The sequence below is a fragment of the Cricetulus griseus genome, chromosome 3 (genome assembly GCF_003668045.3).
Source record: "Cricetulus griseus strain 17A/GY chromosome 3, alternate assembly CriGri-PICRH-1.0, whole genome shotgun sequence".
Classification (NCBI taxonomy): domain Eukaryota; kingdom Metazoa; phylum Chordata; class Mammalia; order Rodentia; family Cricetidae; genus Cricetulus; species Cricetulus griseus.
The window spans coordinates 271,701,713-271,722,027 of NC_048596.1; the positions used below are offsets into that span (position 1 = coordinate 271,701,713).

The following is a 20,315-nucleotide window of genomic DNA, read 5'->3' on the forward strand; positions in this document are numbered from 1 at the left end:
GAGTTCCCGCCTGACCCTCCCTTGATGATGGACTGTGACCTGGACGTATAAGTCAAGCAAACACTTTTCTCCTCTGAGGTTCTTTTGGTCAGGATGTTTTTATCACAGCAACAGAAACGAAAACAGAACATCTTCATTAACAGCTAAAGAGCTGATCCAAATAAGGAACTGCTCCCTATTCCTGAATGTGTGTTGAAGCCTTAAAGCCCAGGCAGCCACCAGCCACCAGATGCCATTGCACCCTGTTTATGAAGACCTTCCCAGACAAGCCTTCCAGACACAAGCACTTCTAGGGGCTGTGCTTCTATCCGAAAATGTTCCCGACTGCACACTCTGCTCCTTCTGATCTACAGCCAATGTAGATTTAATGTCACTTTGTTTTCCTTCCCTAGGTTTTAATATAAAAATGGCCTTAGCCATTTCACATCCATAAGACATCCCCCCCCCCAATACACACCTAGCCTGCTTTGTCTCTAGGAATAGTCGCACTGTTCCCAGGGCTTGGTCCTCACAAGGCTGGCAGCTGTAGTGCCCAATCAACCCCCTTTTTCTAAAGAAGGAAAAATAGATGACATTCTTTAGCACACTGTGCTCAAGGGATGGAAGGCTGGATGCGGAGCAGAACCTCTGACCATGCTGTGCGCATCGCAACACTCCAGCTCTAAGCAAACAGTGCTCCCTTTGAGGCTGTCAATGAGCCTCCCCTCCAAAGGTGCCCGCCTGGCTGAGTAGCCACCACTTCCACCATCACTTCATAAGCACAGAGAGGAATTGACACCTTATTCAGGTCTGGTGAGTGGGAGCAAAGCCCTTTGAACCCATCACAGTTTCTACCAACTAGTGAGTGACCAACCTCTGGCCTGTGCTGAAGGCTCTAACACAGACTAATCTCACCTCCAAAACAATGACCCTTGGCCCCTCCAGACCTCTGACTTGATTGCCCCAGGATAGAGTCCCCCATACAGCTGACTCGAACTTTTTTCATTCCCAAGGCCTTTTGCCCAAGAAATTTAAATTTGTATGTGGCCTACAGATACACTTATATATGCAGAGTATATGTTTGCTGATAATGAATCATTACAAAAAAGTCACTTTAAAACAATTGCTTGGACATATAAATTTCAGCCTATCTAGCCACAGGTTTTTGTCCCTTTAACAGTGCCAAGCATGGGTTCCATCTCATATATATATATATATCAAGCCCTGGATTCAATCAGAAAGTGGCTGGTTACTTGAATAGCATCCATCCGACTATTCCACCTGTGGGCATGTATCTTGTCAGGTTAGTCATTGTAACAGGGTTCGTAGGTAGGTGAAATGTAAGGTCACTTTTCTCCTCCAGTGGCACACAGAGCACCTCCTAGGACCAGGAGAGCTAGCCAGGAAGGACGAAGGTCCCAGCAGAGCACCAGCTTGGTTCTTCCATTTTCTATGACTCAAGGATGTGGCATCTTCACAGTAGAGTCTGAAAGTCAAATTCGGGGTGGAATATCAGGAGTGTGAGCAATGGCTGGGGGTCTTCAGGGCCCCTCTGTTAAGTGTTTTTGCAATCCCTGAGCTTAGCCATGTGACCAGACTGTGTGGCTATGCCCACAATTTAAGAAGTGGGAGTCTCGAGGAAGGGCTCTGACAGCTGTCAAACTACCTGAGCAACTCGCTACTTTCATTCCTTCTCTGTTCTAAATTAATTTGATTCTGAACATTTCGGGACAAAGTTGTGTTGTATCCTATGGCACCTGGCATCCATGAACTCTGTCCACTGAGCTATATATACAGCATCCTTCACATGGCTGCATCTTGCTCATAGTCACAAATTCTCAAGGAAGGTGAACCTGTGCTGTCCCCTTCCCAAGATGACTTGAAGTCTATGGCCCCATTTCCTCTTCACCTTTCTTTGTTTCTTTCTACCATTCCCCATCTAGGGAGTGGGGGGTACTGAGCAAGCAGTATTTAGACCCTGGAAGGTAGAGATGGAAGAAGTCAGGGTTCCTCTCTCCTGACCTGGGGAGGAAGGCTAGGTAGCCGAGGATGCAGCCAGGGAGGCAGGCATGGCCCAGTGAGTCTTGCTGATTCTCCTGCACCATTCCTGCAAAGTAAGAATGATGGAAATCACAATCCAGGTGACATCACCAGAGGCAAGTCGGTAGGAGGGAGGTGGCAGCTACACACATCCAGGACACAAGGGTGACACAGAGGGCTCTGCTGAGAGCTGATGGAAAAAAGAAATCTCCATTGAGAAGAAAATCCAGACAACAGAAGACACACAAGGCAATTACCTAACAACCAAAAGGAGGGGGAGGTGATCAGAAATGCTCTCCACCCCTTTAGAGCATCTTAGCTGCTAGCTCCCTAAGTGAAAATAAAAGCCCTTGAGAGGCAGTGATTTGCTTCGAAAAACATCCATTTAAAGTCTTGAGATTATTGACACTGTCATTAGACCTTGGCAGTGGCCTCCTGTGTGTTTGCATGAGAAAAGGCTCCTGGTTTAGAAGGAAAAATAAGAGTCCAAGAGTAATGTGTGTTCAAAGCACAAGCCTAAGATGAGAAGCTGATGGTTCACGAATAAGGATGCTCTCCCGTCTTTCTATCTGTAGCCATCCATTTCAGGGCCTGAATGCTCTCATATTCCTCCATTCCCTGTCCTTTACTTTCTTCATTCTCCCCCCTTCCCCTCCTTCAGCTGGGCAGCCTTCCAGATGATTCATAGTATATTCTAGCTATATTCAGCACAAAAGCCATCCAAGCATTGGAGGATCAAAGTTACATCAACTAACAGGCACTGGGGGATTGACAAGCAGCTAAAATTAGGACACTGCATAGCAGCGGCCTTTGACTGACGGAGTGAAATTTAGCCTCTGATTCACTATTTAAAGATTGGTGACAGCACCCTTTTCTGTGGCCACAGTGAGTACACAACCAAGTATGCAGGTCTGATTAAGTGTTAAATCATCTCTGGCCCACTGCTGGCTGTGGCAGATGGACAGACTGCTAAGAAGTCGGGCCTCCATTCCCACACCCAGAGTCTCTCCAGGCCCACTGCTCCCTCCAGGCGCATTCCATAAAGCTATTTTAATCACTTTTACAAGCATTCCTGCCATCAAACAGTTCAGCCTCCAAATCCTGACCCAGTTCAAGGGTTTCCAAATTCATCATTGACTTAATTAAAACAAACAGCTCCTAACTGCCAAACCAATTCGTCAAGTGTCCTACTGGCCTCTTTTCTTTTTCTGGGTCCTTAGGTTTAGATGCACTCTTCCTCATGCATGGCAGGTGTCCATACAATGCCAGATGTCCTTCACAAGCATGGCAGGTGTCCTCCTCACAATGCCAGGTGTCCTCACGCATGGCAGGTGTCTTCCTCACAATGCCAGGTATCCTCATGCATGCCAGGTGTCCTCTTCGCTCATGGCAGGTGTCTTCACAAGCATGGCAGGTGTTCTCCTCACACATGGCAGGTGTCTTTCTCCTTAGATGTACCTTTTCTTTGTGACCATTGTCACCTCCAAAACAGTGTCACACTGGCCCCTGGATGCCCACAGTGGGAGCCCAAGATGAACACCATGCCTCTGAGAGCCAAACAGCCTTGACAGGCCACTATACCTTGTGCAGAGAACGCTTTCAGGAAGTTCCTCAGCAGCTGCCATGTGAGCACTGGACTGACCCCACCCTTGTTATCAATCCTCAGGCCCAAGTACAATTATTTCAAAACAGCTTGCATAATCTTCCTCCCACAATTTTCCTCTGAAATTCTGGCCCACCTCTGCCTCAATCATGGCAGTGTGGCACCCTAGCATACATTCCAGACACCCATATGCTACAGCTCTGTTGTTCCTTATGTGGCCTGTTTCTTGATGGGTTCATTTGGTTCGGGGTGGTTGCAGCTCAGGCTCTGGCCTGTAAGGCCAGCATTAACCAATTCCCATTTCATTGTCTCCGCAACTTCAAGAAGTCCTGAAGGCTCAGTTTGAGCTGCCCAGACAGAGGCAAGAGGAGAGAGTACAAACAGGGTGTCAAGGCTCCCCCATGGCCATCTGCACTGAAGGTCCTGAGGCAAGACCTGAGAACCTGCACCCCCAGAAAAGAGGAGGAGGAGGAATGGAGGAGGAATGGAGGAGGAGGAGGAGGAGCAGGGAGGAGGAGGAGAAGGAAGAGGAGGAGGAGGAAGAAGAGGAAAAGGAGGAGGAGGAGAGGAGAGGAGAGGAGGAGGAGGGAGGAGGAGGAGGAGGAGAAGAGAAGAAGAAGAAGAAGAAGAAGAAGAAGAAGAAGAAGAAGAAGAAGAAGAAGAAGAAGAAGAAGAAGAAGAAGAAGAAGAAGAAGAAGAAGAAAATGAAACTGGGGAAAGATCTAGCCCATTCAAGGGCATCATGGTAGCACATCATGGCAGTGCACCCTACACAAGACACAAAGAAGGCCTTAATGGGTAAAGAAAGAGATGGGAAAAGCTAGGCATGAGCTGGGGTCAAGGAGACCTTGGGATGAAAGCCAACTGCTGGAGCTGCCCCTGGTTCTAAGAAAGGGGTTGTATTAAGAGTTTCTATTGCTGTGATGAAACACCACGACCAAAAGCAACTTGGGGAAAAAAGGTTTCCTTCAGCCTACACTTCCACATCACAGTACTATCATCAAAAGAAGTCAGGACAGGAACTCAAGCAGGGCAGGAACCTGGAGGCAGGAGCTGTTGCAGAGGCCATGGCGGAGAGCTGCTTTCTTATAGAACCCAGGATCACCAGCTCAGGGTGGTACCCCCCACAACGGTGTAAACCCTCCCACATCAATAACTAATTAAGGAAATACCCCACAGGCTTGTCTACAGCCTGATCTTACAGAGGCATTTTCTTAGTTAGACTCCCTCCTCTTAGATGACTTTAGCGTGCGTCAAGTTGACATGTTCTTGGTAATTACATAGCTGCAGCTGGCTCTGTGTCTCTGCATTCAACTGACCTCAAGCTGAAAACACTCAGAGAAAACTTTGCCACTGGATGGTCTTTACAGAGACATTTCCCTTGTCATTATTCAGACAACACCATGATAAATCCATGGTGTATGCCCTGCTCATAAATGTTCCTTAAAGATGTCTAAAGTGTCGAAGGATGCACAGGCTATGTTTAAAAACAATGGAAGTTTTTGCAGATTTTCAAATTAATTCAATGTGTGGTACCTGGGGACATACGTGTGATGTGACAGGGTGATGAGCATTTGTATCTTTAAGCATTTTTCACAAACACTGACAACTGTACTTTGGGAGCTCAGGGTGAGGTTTAAGATGAATATACACTGCACACACTTCCTACCAGTCACTGACGTGTCCATCTCCTCACTGCCTTCATGGCTTCTAAGCTCTCTTCTCCAAGTCATTCAGAAATTATACTATGTATCAGTCATTTTACAAAAGGCCTCTTGCAGCCACCCTCACAGTGAGCACTTGAGATGTGATCTAGACACACCACTCCACACACACTTAGTCTGTACCTGCCTGCCTCCTGCACAGTCCACCCAGTTTCCATGTTCATCCCTTCAATTTGGCTCTGGCTGCCTCTTGGTGCTTGCCCTGCAGGGGCAGTGTCTGAGTGACAAGCCATGGGTCTGCTTGTGTTTTCTTTCTCCTTATAAGCTGGCCTTCTTATCTCCGTGTCTTCCAGGCCTTTCCTTTGCAAGTGCTGTTCCCTGCAGCCATGCATTTCTTGTCAGAATTTCACAGAAACAAGCGCTTGCTTGACTTTCTGTAGCCTCGGGCTCAACCTTGTATATATTCTCTACCTGCCTTTTACTGCCCCCCCCCCCCACACACACACATCTTCTGCTGGCAATTTCCTGATTATTTACAGTCTGCATCTCAGGCATCACTTTATGGTAACAGAACTGCAGGGGAGGCATTTTGCCAGGAAGGGGCAGACTAGCTGCACAACAACTCTGTTTGTCCAGTGCTTCACTCTGGGGTCTGTCTCTGCTTGGAGGTGCTAGGATTTTCGAGCCACAGCACAGCCAGATGGGCTAATAGTTGTTGAGGAGACATCATTAGGGCTGTGTGTGTATCCACAGTGCCTTCCACTGCCCCAAGCCTGGCTCCCATCTGGGGCACCTTCTTCAATCTGGTCCTGGGAGGTGTGCCTGAGCTCCAGCTGTAGCAAGAGGCCACTACTGCCGGCCTCCGAGAGTCTGCCCCTGGCTTTGGAGGCTCCTCTTGCAGCTGCATCCGTGGCGGGTAGCTGTACCTCTCATCATGGAAGGTTGAGTCCTCGCCACTACATTACTGCTCTTGCTTTGATGTGTATTTGTTTGTCCCTTCATTGAGACACCGGGATCTATCCCTTGTTTTCCAGGTCACCCAGTTGTCAGTGTTGTTATTTTTACATGTATTTCATTGAAATGTAGTACGATACAGGAAAGCACACACATCTCGCCACATAGTCTGACAGATTTTGGCAAACAGAATATGTTCATGAAACCCGCATGTTGACTGAGACACAGAACCTTGCCAGCAGCCCCGAGAGGCCCCTCCATCTGTTCCAGCAGGAGCCCTTTAGATGTACGATGTTTCGTACATTCCTGCGTGGTGGCATATGTACTTCCTGTCAAATAATGGAGGGATCCAGTGCCACCTGAAGTCAGTGCATTCACGAAGAATGGGTGTGCTTCAAGGCACAGCAGCAAGTCCATGGCGGGAGGAATCGATCACATTTCCCACTGCTGTCACAAAATGCCTGGCAGACACAGCCTAAGCAAGGGTGGCTTGAGTAACAGTCCATCACAGAGTGAGAAAGCGGCAGCCATGAGCTTGAGAGAGCTGGTCACTGTGGCTTCCACAGTGGGGAAGGAGGGAGCAACCAATGATGAAGCTGGCTTCCCTTCTAATTCAGTCCAGGACCACAGCCCATGGGATGGCTTCACCCACATTCTAAGAAGGGCTTCTCAGTTAAACGTCCCTAGAAACTTCCTCAAACAAATGCCCAGAGCTGTGTCTCCTAGGGATGTCCAAACAGGGTCAGTGGAGATTACTCATAATAGAGTTTAGGAAAGCTACAGAGAAGGCATGCGGCCCAAACAGATCTGGGAGCTTGCTCCATCATCCAAAGCATCCACTGCAATGGAACAGATCACAGCTATGACTTCCTAATACAACACAGAACACTCCATATGTAAAATGGGCTCCTATAATCAGGTCCTGGGCTTTTCCCCCACCCAGCCCGTGAGCATCGAGCCAAATAGATAACATAGTACATTAAGTTTCATCAGCGGCGTTAAAGTCAAATGGAACCAAGGCCTCAGCCTGACAATACTCTCCCCTTCAGAATGCCCACTGCTTGATGATGCCCCCAAAGGCCCGTGGGAAGGCTTGGTTGACAACCTACAGCATGACTAGGAGGTGGCGAGACTTTCAAGAGGCAGAACCTAGTTGAAGCAAGTTGGGTTATTGGGGTCATGTCCATCCTCAGTAAAGGACCTTTCCCCCACCCCTCCCTGCTCCTTGGCTGCTATGAAATGAGCAATCTCCTCTGTCACTTGTTTCCTCTGTATCCTCAAAACCTCAGCCCCAACATCATGGATTGAAATCTCTGGGGCCATGAGCCAAATAAACCTTCCCTCTTCATAAGTTGACTTTCTTGATTCGTTATTACAATGATAGGAAAGTAAGGAACACATCTACTAACAACAATAAAACTCCTGAACGAATAAGAGCTAACTGTGTTAAGAGTGTAGAAAAAAATCTACCTTAGAGACTGATGAAAGCAGTTCTCAGCAGCAGGGAAGGCACTCGGGGTGGGGCAGGCCAGGGGACAGAGCACAGGCTGTGTCATCTTATAACCTCTTAAGCATTTGCTGTCTGCACACACATTGCTTATCTGCAGAAAATTGAGATTCAAACTAAGTGGCTAGGGATAATGTATGGGTGGATGGTGGAGGGGCAGAAGGACAAATGGCTGACTGAATGCATGGGTCTCCGTCCGTCCGTCCGTCCGTCCGTCCGTCCGTCCGTCCGTCCGTCCGTCCGTCCATCCATCCATCCAGATACACATTCACCCACCTGTCCATCTGCCCACTGTAGAGTCTACCTGTACAGTTCTTTGTGCAGGTTTGAAGGTCAGGTGAGATACAGGAGAGAACAGGCATGGCTGTACCGCTCAGCTTGGCTATACTGCTCAGTGTAGCTGTGTTGCTCAGCGTGGCTGAGACGGTGTAAGATCCAGTCAGCACTTCTAGCTCCCGAAACATGACATAGTACCTTGTACCGGGAAACTTCCAGACTCTCCCAGTCCTTCTGGACAGATGGCTGTGACCATGTTATCCTGCTATGACACGAGATCAGAATTAACACCTCCTCTGGCTGCATCCAGATGCCCTAAAAATCTAACTTCCTTCCACCCTCCCCACTAAAATTATGCAAGAAACTGCAGGTCATTATTCTAAGAGAAATAAGCCAGACCCAAAAGGACAAGGAACAGTGATCACTTTACTTGTGATGAAAATCCAAGCCCACACCTTCACTTCCCCAAACCCCCAGGGAACTTAGGGGCTATCTCTCAAAATTATCTTCCTTCCAGCTATTTGGGGCTGCTACAGGGGAAGTCACAGTAAGGTGTGATTTTGAAAGAGCTCCAAGGAAAGAAGGCAAAGAGAGGGAGAAAGGCAGGGTATCCTGGGAGGTGAGGTGGAAGGAACATCTGTGTGGAGTCCTATCTAAAGGGTGGCCAGCCAGAGGACTGCAAATTATCCTGGCCTTGGCACCTTCTCAGTGGCATGCCCTGCAGCCTAATGGGAGGAGGCATCGCAAGAATGGGGGGTGGGGCATAAACAGGATGCTGCAAGTCAAATGCAGATAACATGACTCTGGTGATGAGGGGAGAGACCTTCTTATGAGGAACTCTGGGGCAAGGCAGGGTTTGTGAGGATGGGAAAGACTGAAACACATTCAGTTCTGACTGAAAAAAAACAGAGAGAGGGAGGGGAGGAGAGAGGGAAGGAGAGGGGGAGAGAGGGGAGGAGAGAGGGAAGGAGGGAGGGGAGAGGAAAAGAAGGGGAGGAGAGAGGGAAGAGGGAAGGAGAGGGGGAAGGAGGGGAGGGGGAGAGTGAGAGAGGGAGGGAAGAGGAGAGAGGGAAAGAGGGAGGGGAGAGGAGAGAGGGAAAGAGGGAGGGGAGAGGAGAGAGGGAAGGAGGGAGGGAGGGGAGAGGCCATGTCCACAAGAGACAAAATAATTTATGGTATGAAGTGGGGGGGGGCAAAGCTGGGGCCCAGAAGCCAGGAAAGATGAGAATAATAAGGCAAGCAGAGACGAGCATCTAAAAAGGCTCACAAAGAGTGGACTCTCTGCGCAGACACACATTTACTCACCCCAAAAAGACAAGGCAATGACAAACGTAAGGAAACCATGGCCCTCAGGTACAGCTTGATGAGCCAATGGGCTTAACTTGAGCTTCTTACAGAAACAGGAATGCAGGCAGCTTGTGGGCAGCTGCATCATTGAAGCAAGGTCTCTCTCCCAGCAACTGTTAACTGTAGGACATTCTAAGGGGTGGGGCTACTGGAGCCCCTCCCCTAGTAACTGTTAACTGTCTATACATCCTTGGGGAGGAGGAAAGGCCCCATGAGCCCTCACTCCTCGACACAGCTGGACATTAATCTCTGCACATAATCAACAGCTGTTTAAGGTCAACACTGTCCCCAGAAGACTACTTTTGGCTTTCCAGCCATCAGAACTGAGCCAATTAAGTCCTGTTTGTTACAGGACTTGGGCACATACAAGACTCGGAAGACTTTGTTATCTGATGCACACACAGACATACAACATTCAAATATTAATGTTACCATGAACAGACACTCTGTAAGAGTGCATTTACCACTACTTATGTTTGGAATTACAGCCGTAGCTAGTTGAGCCACACAATGAGCTGCGGTCTGGTGGGCAACTAGCCTTTCCCATGGAGGAATGATTCAGATGGAGACATGAGTCAGGGAAAGCCATGACTGACCCTTCCAGAGATGCTTGTTATCAATCTACTGGGCCAGGCAGTCAAATGAAGGTGCAAGACACTAAGGGCCTCATCACTTACAGGAGGCCAAGACTGGCTCTACAGTTTCATCAGCTCCACTGTGTGCTTGTTTTAACCATGGAGTCTACCTCCTCTCAGGAAAAAAAAAAAAAAAAAAACACAGAAGTCACTCATTCACTCACTCGTTGGCTTTCCTTGTAAATGTTGAACACAGGAAGATGTAATCTCTTCACAGGACGTTTTAACAGTGTGTTCATGAGCATCCTTGCAAGACAAAGTGAGTAAAAGGCCACTGTGCCTGAGCACTGAAGGAGAAAACTCAGGATCCTCCTGCCTCCTTTCCCTCGCCTAAGTTCAGAGGCAACACCCCCAGTCTCTTAACGGGAGTCAAGAGACCAGTGCATGAAGTCGACAGACAGGATCTGATCCGGTACAGGTCATTGTTCCCACTGCCATAAGAGAGGTCCACACAGCTAAGCAGTTAAACATCACTGTATAACTAATAGCATCTCAGTACTATCAAGTCTGTATAGTACTAGACTTTGGGGTACCAAGTCTCTACAGTACCAGGCTTGGGCACAAGGCTGTGGGGTACCAAGCATGGGGGTCAGGGAATAAAGATGTGGGGTAAGAGTTCTGGTGTACCAGGCTCTGGGGTATGATGGTCTATAGTACCAAGGTCATGGCAAACAGACTCTGGGATAGCAGGATATATTGAGCAACTTCTTAGAGTATCAGGTTCGGTTCCTCACTTTGGAATATAAGGTTCCAAGATAGTAGGCTCGGGATTGCAGGCTGTAGTGCCTGGCTCTGGGGTCTGAGCCTAAGGAGTACCAGGCTCCGCCATATCAGGTTTTGAAGTCTGGGGTTTTGCAATATCAGGCTTTGCCCTCAGGTTTTGTGGCACTGGGTTGTGGGGTCTGAGGGTCTAGGCACCCAGCCCTGATGGGCAAGAATCTGCAGTAACAGGCTCTTGGGTACCTGGCACTGGTGCATCGCACCCGTATCATCAGGCTTTTGGGTGCCAGGCACTAAGGAGGCAGAAGAATGGTGTACCGTGTAGCTTTCTGTCTGGGGTGGGATGGAGCCATGGCTGGTACCACTATAAGAAGTAGCTCCAGCTCTCAAGAGCCAAGGTTGTAGGCTGGTCTGAGATGCAGGGAGAAAGCTGAAATCGGGGCTGCAGGAGGGACCCCCACAGGTTGGATGGAGGGTGCTCCTACTGTACATCCACCCTTGCTGCACACATCCTGCTATGTCCCCCTGCATGCCATACCTGGCATGTGACCCTGCCTCCTGCTTTCTACAGGACAAATGGTATCCTCTGAGATGCTACCTACTGGCCATCCATCTATCGTGGGTGCTCAGATAGCCCAAATCAAAGACTAGACAAATAGCAATCTCTCTACCCATCACTTCCCTCTCCACTCATCTGTGCCCCTCTTTAGGGTAAAATGATAGTCATTTACCTATTGAGCCCCAGGTCTAAGGGACCCTGGGATTCTGAGGTATATGGCTGCTGCCTCAACCTCACACAGCTAGACCTCAGCTTCCCTATTACAGGACCCTGTAATAGTCAGCAAGCATGAATGGCTCTGGTTTGCAGTGCCATGCCAAAAAGAGGGCCATGGGAGTGGAGCGGGACATGGTGCCAGCACTGTTGCTTCTAATTTAAATCCTCATTTCTTATTCTATTTTGAGATCCCCTCTGGATTTCAGGAATGTGGAGACATGCCTGGAGTAAAGCCTAGGGTACAGAACGGTCCCCAGGGCTATAGCAGGCAGCTGCACAGAGAATGCATTGCTGCCCCCAGCAAGCCAAGCCTTGTGCCTTTGAACAAGAAGCTCAGCATGGTGAGAGTGGCTCCCAGTGGCCTGAACTGACTGGATGAAGGCTACGGAAAGAGGCTTGGAAGCCTTTTACTGTGGGTAGGCACCCAAGGGTGGCAGCCAGCACAGCCAGAAACAGCTCATTTAACACCACAGGAGTGATGGGGCATGTCCTGTATATATGTTTCTCTTATTGGTTGATGAGTGAAACACTGTTTGGCCAATGAGGCAGGAAGATAGGCGGGACTAAGAGACAAGGAGAATTCTGAGAGAGGAAGAGAGGGTGAGGAGACGCCATGTAGAGACCGGGAAGATAGGACACACCAGGCATTCTCTGGTAAGATAAGGCCATGTAGAAATACACAGATTAGCAGTTGTGGGTTAACAATTAAGAAAGAGCTAGCCAATAAGAAGCCCTAGCCATTGGCCAACAGTTTAATAATTAATATGTCTTTGTGTGTTTATTTGGGGCTAAAGGGTGGTGGGACCTGGTGGGACAAGAAACTGCCATCAACACAGGAGCACTGATGATATAAGAGGGGTCGTCTCTTGGGGAAGATGGCTTAGAATGCAGGTACAGGAGTGAGGAAGGGCCCCCCTCCCTCCACCCAGAGAAAAGAGAAGAGGGAGAAAGGGATGGCTTCAACATGGCTGACAGTGGCGTCAAGGTTCGTGTGAGAGCCAACCAGCACCTCGTCAGTTCACCTCTCCAGCTCTGCAGGCACAGCCATGGCAGCCTGACCTTGGGCACATGTACTCCAAAGGATTTTCCACACATGTAAAGATACTTTGCATGTTTTTTCCAAAATTCCCCCATGAGGCTCTATAATGTGTTTCTGCATTCTTTCTCTCTCGTCTTAGCTGTGGAGAGGGCGTTTCAAATCCCAGATTTCAGGGTTTGTGAGTTCAACTGCCCCTCCACCCCAGGAGGGAATCATCAAAGCAAAGTGAACCCCAACAATGTGTGTGTGCATTTGCACACGTGGGAAAATCATTTTGTGTTTTCTTGGATTAAAGGGCAACAACGAAGGCCAACTAGATCTGTGGACAAAGCTTCGGGCTTCAGACAGAAAGCAAATCTCCAGTGTGAACACAAGTCACTTCACCGCCTGGTTCAGGGCAGCAACTCCCCATGCGTTTGGTCTGCCTGGTGCTGGAGAGAGCAGAGATGGGATGTGGGAAAGACTCCACCTTTCCCAGTATGACACCTCTCGGAGCAGGAAGGCAGGCTCTTGTCTAGAGCTTTGCATGGAGGGTGATGAGGAGGCTGAGAGGGGCTGGGGCTCCCTTGCTTAAAAATAAAAGAGAACACAGGTTTGCAAATCAGTGGTGAGGCCCTTTATGTACAAATGCCCACGGGTGCTATGTGGAGCATGATTCCCTGAGGACCTAGAGTTCCTTTTGTCCTTTGGAGAAGAAAAGTTCTAAGCTTTCAAAGGTCTATAAAAAGTGGCCAAGAAATCCATAAACTCCTATTCGAAACTAATTTCATTCCATTCTAAAATTAGAAGTGGGGAGTGAAGCCAATCTAAATAAATGAAACCCACACTCATTAACTCCTTGCTGAGTCTTGTTGGGGTTCACTTGCTTCCAGAGGGAATGACACACAGGATCCCCCTGGGATGGAGGTAATTAACCAGGTCCCAGGGGAGCAACAGCTGCCCCAGAATATGTCACACAGAAGGCTCAAGACTGGGCCTCAGAATGCATGCTGGGATTCTGGGAGTGAAAACTGTGGGCCAGCGATGTGCTCTGGCTGTTGAGAGAAGCACTGCGAACATGCCTGGGGCGTCCCATTTGCTGACAAATGAAGACTGTTGCATATACACTTTTATCACCTACTTTGTGGCGGTAACTTATCACAGAACTGCTATTTTTCTGTGGAGCCAGAATGCTAAGTTGGATCATCACATAGTTGGGGAGTGACTTTTAGAAGCATCTAGATAACCACAGCGCTCTGAAGGGCAGAAAGTAGCATAGACGGCAGAGCCTGGGACAACCTGTCTGAATCTGCAAACAGACCCTTAAGCCCAAGATTCAAGTGACACCCCAGCATCCTGGGCAAAGCAGTGGCCTCTTTTCTAAATGATTCAAAAGCCTCGTGTTCATTAAAGTTAAATTTGATTTCTGATACGAAGGCAGCCTGCTTCTTAGATTGAGGGAGGGAGGCTTGTTCCCTTCATTCTGGAGGAGAGGTGAATATACAAAGTATTTTTATGGGTTTGGTAGAGCTCTATGGTCTGTGCCTGGTTGTATGGGTGTCAAGCCTAGAACACACAAAAAGTTACACCTATGAGAGAATATGGGGGCTTCCTCTTTTCCCACTCACAGGATGAATTCTGTTGATAGGGTTTACCACACTGAGCCTTCCATACGTCCATATTTTAGTTTTTAACATACGGTGACAATCAATGAGCTAATACACATCTGGGATTTTCATATGTATGTATGTATGTATGTATGTATATGTATGTATATGATGAGTAATTTTTATTATTTTTTATTACCCAGTTTGCATTTTGCTCTGAACAATTAACTGGAATGTATGTCTCATTTTCCATTTACTGAAAAGATATGCATAAATTAGGGATTATTTATTCCTTGCAAAGTTTATAAAGTCCATGCTTTTGCAGGGAGAGTTATTACCATAAGCAATTCTTCCGAGGCTAGAGGCTAGCTGCCCATTTAATTCCACCTTCTGCTTCCATGGGTTTCATGGTTTGGATCCTAAATGCCTCGCATTAATGTGTCAGAGGTTTGGTGCCAGCCTGTGGCAGCATTGGGGATAAGTATCTAAAAGAAGGGGCCAGGCAGAAGGGTGAGAGGTGGCTGGGGCATGTTGCCCTTCCTTCCTGTCTCTGCCTATGCTCCCTGACTGCTCTGTGGTGACAACTGTGGTCCCTTCTTCTTGCCTCATGGAGGATGTTTCCTTGGACTGCCACTGTTTTCATTCTGCTGAAAGCAGGACTAGAATGGTGGGGAGGGATGTTTGATTGCACATGTTCAGTTAAATGTCTGACACTACCTCTGACACTACCGTCAGCCATTCTTGCCTTTGTAAATAGTAACTCAGTCTTCAGCAATAGACAGAGTAGCAACAGCTCTAGAGTGCTCTGCTGGGGCCCTGACACTAATTGCATCCTTGTTTCTCTTCTCCCCATGGCTCTTTGACATTCCTCTTCCCACAGACTCTTCTCCATCACTATATAAAATAGTCCAGGCTTAAACAGGGACCAAGCTCACACAGGCATCATTCCCAGAGAACAGGGCTGACTTGGTGCCCAATGGCTTTTCAATTCAGATTTCCTCTGACATCTACATGAGGACACCTTACTCCTATAACTGCCCTGCCCCAATCTTGGCAATAATGTCTCAGTGAAATGTCACCTGGGTACAGGCCAGGCAGGTTTTGCTCCACAAGCAGAAGGCACCCTCAGGGAATGAGAAGCTGTGAGGAGCCTGTGCCCATCACTCAGGGGACACAGGCTTTATGGATTCTTGGGGGGGAAAGCCCTGATCCTAAGGCTACAAAGCAACCTCACTAAGTGTGTCAGGTACTCAGAGTCAAGGCCACATCCCTATGTGACCCAAGTGGGTGGCTGAGCTTCTCCAGTTCCATGTCCTTAATCATCAAGGTCTGCTTTTCTGTACAGGTGTCCCAGGAAGGCAGGAGACCAAGGCCACTGTCCACAAACATGGAAATCCCAGGCCTGTAGGCCTGACTCTGTGACTGCACACTTGTGTGTGTACATGAGCACGGGCACACACACACACACACACACACACACACACACACACACACACACACACACACACCCCTTCTCAGGTACTGTATCTGTGGAAACATGGCCCAGATTGGATCATTTCATGATTTCTCAACTTTATGACAGGCCACCTGATTTTCACTGTCTCTATAGTCCTAAATATATTACCATATCTTTAACATTTTACCACATACTAAGCCTTTTTAGGTGGTTTTTGTTCAACTGCAGGCTACATGAATGTTTTAAACATGTTTTGGGCAGGCAACACTGGGCTATGAGGGCCAGCCAGTGAGGTACAGTAGACACTTTGAACCCCGGTAGCTTTTCAACTCAGGATGGGCTGAGATGTGACCCCTCGTAAGTACAGCAGGGTCTGTATGTATAGGTAACAGGTGTGTGCATTTCACTTATGTATGCCCTTATGTGCATGTAAACAATCTATGTATATGCAATGGTCACCCACACATATGTGTTCTTATATGTTCAAGGGTTCTGTCCAAACAGGCACAGAGCCAGGCATTCCTCCATTGCACTCCAAGTCATGAGGTTTGTCAGTCCATGAAAACCATCAACTGTTCAGAACACGGTCATGCTCCAGCCGTGGGAGACTCCTGCTGCCTCCTGGACTTCATTAGCATAAGTATGACATTAGTGGGACTTCTTAGGCTGGCTTATCTCTCCAGAGACTCCAGTATGGTCCTCAAACCCTCACTGCTGACAAATGTGGCTTCCATTTAAATGACATGCCCAGTTCACTGTTAGTGACTGACAGCCAGCAGGAGACAAAAAACACTCTTCCTAGAGAAGTAATATACTCCTAAAATATTTATGGATGAGCTCCCTAAATTGCTTTATAATCTATAGATGAAAGTGCCCCTTAAACATCTGCCATAAAATGAATACCATCTAAACCCATAATCAATTTTCTTCCCATTGATTTCATCAATTGTCCCAAGTTGGCATGAGTTACAGACTCTTCCAAGCTCTTCCTGCCTCTCTGATTACTGCTGAATTCAATTATGGCCTGACTGCCAGCACTCTGCACAACTGGAGAAACTGTGCAGACAAGCATATTTGCTGACTTTTTTTTTTTTTTTAAGCAATTTGGTACCACAGCCTTCCTCAGCAAAGTGGGCATGTCTTAGTGACAAAAGCATCTAGGTCATTCTGCACACAGTCAGACAACAGGCCATGCTGTGGCTATGAGTGCTCACATCAAAGTGCCCCCTCCCCCATCAACGTACAAACCCAAACCTTAGGACTATCATGGCACCTGCCTATGCTTCACCTACAAAGGACAGAAACCACTTCAGCACTGTCAAACCACTGCATGGCACATGGCAGGCATTAAAGGACTCTGGTACTACTCTCAGGCACAGGCTGCTCACACCCAGGCCTACAAGGAGGTGTGGCTCCCTTCTGTCCAGGGCCTGACATAGGGGCTGTCACCAGAGCTACCACAGAAAGCCAACTTCTCCACACCAGCTCGCAAAAGTAATAGCCACCAACTCTTCCTCCTCCTGCAGCCACACCGATGCTGCCAGAAGCTTCTTAATTTGAGTGTATGGGCACTCAGAGTGGGTACTGGCCTCCAGCCTTCGGGAAACAGTGGAGATGGAATGCCACCAACCACTCTTGCCCACCCCTGCACCTCATGGGATAGCCAATAGATTGTATGATGGGCAGGCCACCTGGAGTCCACACTAACCACAAGAATACTAATACAACTTCTAGGAGATAAAACTCACCTGACATGCCTAGAACAGGATGTCCATGCAGTAGCCACCATGTAGAACCCAGTGTCTACTCGGTGGCCATCGGGTCATAGGGTCTACCGTGCATCTGAGTCAGGAGAGTCAGAATCTTCTCGGTGTGGAGAAAACAGCCAGACCCTAAAAATGGAGGCCATCTTGTTAATCAGTCTCCACTGATGACATAGAGGAAATCTATGAAATTAAAATCTATATGAAATTAAAATCTATTGTTAGAGTCAGTTCTATGTCCACAGAAGACAGGTAAATAAAATGTGGTGCACAGAACAATGGAATCTCCCTTGCCTGTGAGGGGTGAAAACAATTCCAAATATAATGTGTATGTCCTTCGATGACACTGTGATAAATGGAATAAACCAGCCACAAAATGTCAAAGCATATGCCACTACACTTATCTACATCACTGGAACACCCACAGGGGTTCTGGTATCTAGAATCATGGAGACACCTGGGGTGCGCTGTTCAAGGACAACCAAGGGCTAATGACAAGTGTGAGGGGGCACCACCGGGCACTATCCCATCCCTCCACTAGCCCCAGTACTGGCTCAGGTCATGAGAGGAGCTTTCTCCCATAAGCATGCAAAGAGAAGGCCGGCAAGGAAGCCTGCCCTGGAGGACCCCACAACACTGAGAGGGGGGAGAGAGGAGGAGGTAGCCATGCTAGCCTGAGTCGGGAGAGCATCCTACGGGCAGCTCCTTGGGAGAATGTGCCTAGAGCCAGAATTATTGTGAGGCCCTCACCCATCTTCCCACAGTCTATGGCATTTGCCCTACCCCTTACTACCCTACCTACCCCACAGTCTATGGAGTGCCTCCTACCTCTTACCACCTCACAGATGGAGCAATCACGACAAAGGGCATCCCTCAGCTGTCAGTCACAGCATTTGCCCTCAGGACCCAAGCTAGGTCCCACAACTATCGGAGGCCAGCAGGCCAAGCTTGTGTGCCACTTCCCTAAGTTCCCTTCCTTTTGCTCAGAGAACACCTTCCAATCTCATAGTCACTTCCAAGGCTTGCTTAAGCCCTTCAGTACAGAGCCCGGTCATGCTTCTCTTACCTTGAACGGATACCTCGGTGGTTTGAATGAGAAATGTCCCCTATGGGCTTACGAATTTGAACACTTGGTCCCCGGTTGGTGGTACTATCTGGGGTGGTTATAGAACTTTAGAGCAAAGAGCCTTGATGGAGGCAATGCCACTGTTGAGACAGACTTTGAGAACTGATGGCTTAGCTCCATGACCAGTTTGCATCTCTGCTTCCTGTGTGTGCAGCTGAGCTGTGATCTCTCAGCTTCCTGCTCCTGGTGGCCACACCTTTGCTGTCATTATGGACATCTGGCCTTCTGGAACCACGCCCAAACAAACTCCTCTTTGTTAAGTTGCCTTTTACATGATGTTTCATCATAGCAACAGAAAAGTCACTCAAACCTTCAGATGTTTGGTGTGGCACAGCAGATGGGAAGGTAGCCTTGGTGTAAGATGAGGGACTTTACATAACTTAAAAATTATACTCAAGGTTTTTTTTAAGTAACATTTGGATTTTTATGACAATGTAAGGTGTTACTGTAAAATTTTACATGGCCAGGCCCCTCCCCTCATCTCCATATCCTGGCCTGCAACTCCAGAAGAACCCCCCTGCTCTACCAGAGGCCAATTCAGTACCCAGAACCCCAGAGTCCACACGGTTAGTATTTAGGCTTTTGTACTGGCCTGTTCTTGAAGATCTGACAGGATACACCCTCAGCTGCAGCCACTAAGAGCACCACTCATACCTATTCACTATGTTTCCTTTTAAAAGGACCCAGCCCACCTCCCATCCTTCACTTTCTCTCCTACTATCTGTTCCTTTCTCTTCTCTCTCTCTCTTCCCCCACCCCACCCCCACTCCCTCCTCTCTTTCCTCTCTCCCACTGCTCCTGTCCCCAGAGGTCAGGCTCCCCCTTCCATTTCCCTTTTCACAATCATTTTCCCTTAATAAAAATCCTGTGCCTGAACTCTGTCACATGGTGTCTTTCTCTCTTGAGCTACTTTCTTTTTTATTACAACTCTCACCAGTTACCAGAACCCCAGAACTCCAGAGGCAATGCTGGTACCCAAAACCCCAGAGGTCACACAGGCCACCAGAGCCCCAATGAAGGCACCCTACTTGACCTGAGGACTCCTGGCTGGTTACCAGAACCACAGGCCACTCAGGCCAGAAAACCAGAAAGGAAACAGAAACCAAGGGAAACAGAAACACACTTCCAACAAAGATAAACTCAGAAATCAACACCTAAACCTATAATTTCCCCAAACCCAGATGCCTAGAGGCCAGTATAAGAACACAAACACCACCAGCCAGGGCAATATGTCACCACCAGAGCCCAGCTATCCTACTATAGCAAACCCTGAATATTCCAACACAGTAAAACACAAGAAAATGACCTTAAAACCAACGTTATGAAGATGATAGAGGTCCTTATAGAGGAAATTAATAAATTTCTTAAATTAATCTAATAAAACATAAACAAGTGAATGAATAAATCCCTTAATGAAATCAAGGAAAACACAAAAAATGGGATGACATAAATGAATCCCTTAAAGAAAGCTAAGAAAAAATAAGCAGGTAAAGGAAATAAGTAAAACTGTTCAAGATCTGAAAATGGAAATAGAAACAAAAGAGAAAACACATGAAGATGGAAAACCTAGGTAAGCAAACAGGAACTACAGATGCAAGCATCAATAACAGAATACAAGAGACAGAATAGAGACAGAATGGACTCTCAATGCACAGAAGGTATGCTAGAAGAAATTAATACATTGGTCAAAGAAAATGTTAAATCTAAAAATTCCTAACACAAAATATCCATGAAATCAGTGATATTATGAAAAGACCAAACCTAAGAACAAGAGGAATAGAAGGAGAAGAATCTCACCTCAATATTTGTTAAATATATTTAACAAAATCATAGAAGAAAATTTTT

The 20,315-nt window shown here is 47.6% G+C and overlaps 1 long non-coding RNA gene across 3 annotated transcripts in view; it reads right to left on the bottom strand.

Moving 5' to 3' along the window:
- Window positions 1-1,090: 1,090 nt before the first annotated feature.
- LOC103161452 overlaps window positions 1,091-20,315 on the bottom strand; it is a 69,921-nt gene continuing 50,696 nt past the window's right edge. Inside the window, exons 4-8 of one of the 3 annotated variants that reach the window (XR_004769412.1) lie at window positions 17,330-17,473; window positions 8,052-8,288; window positions 7,711-7,841; window positions 2,002-2,086; window positions 1,091-1,465 (exon numbers count right to left, since the gene is read on the bottom strand). This is a non-coding gene — a long non-coding RNA (uncharacterized LOC103161452). The remainder of the gene's footprint in view (window positions 1,466-2,001; window positions 2,087-7,710; window positions 7,842-8,051; window positions 8,289-17,329; window positions 17,474-20,315) is intronic. The other 2 variants (XR_004769413.1, XR_004769415.1) reach the window with 2 other exon arrangements.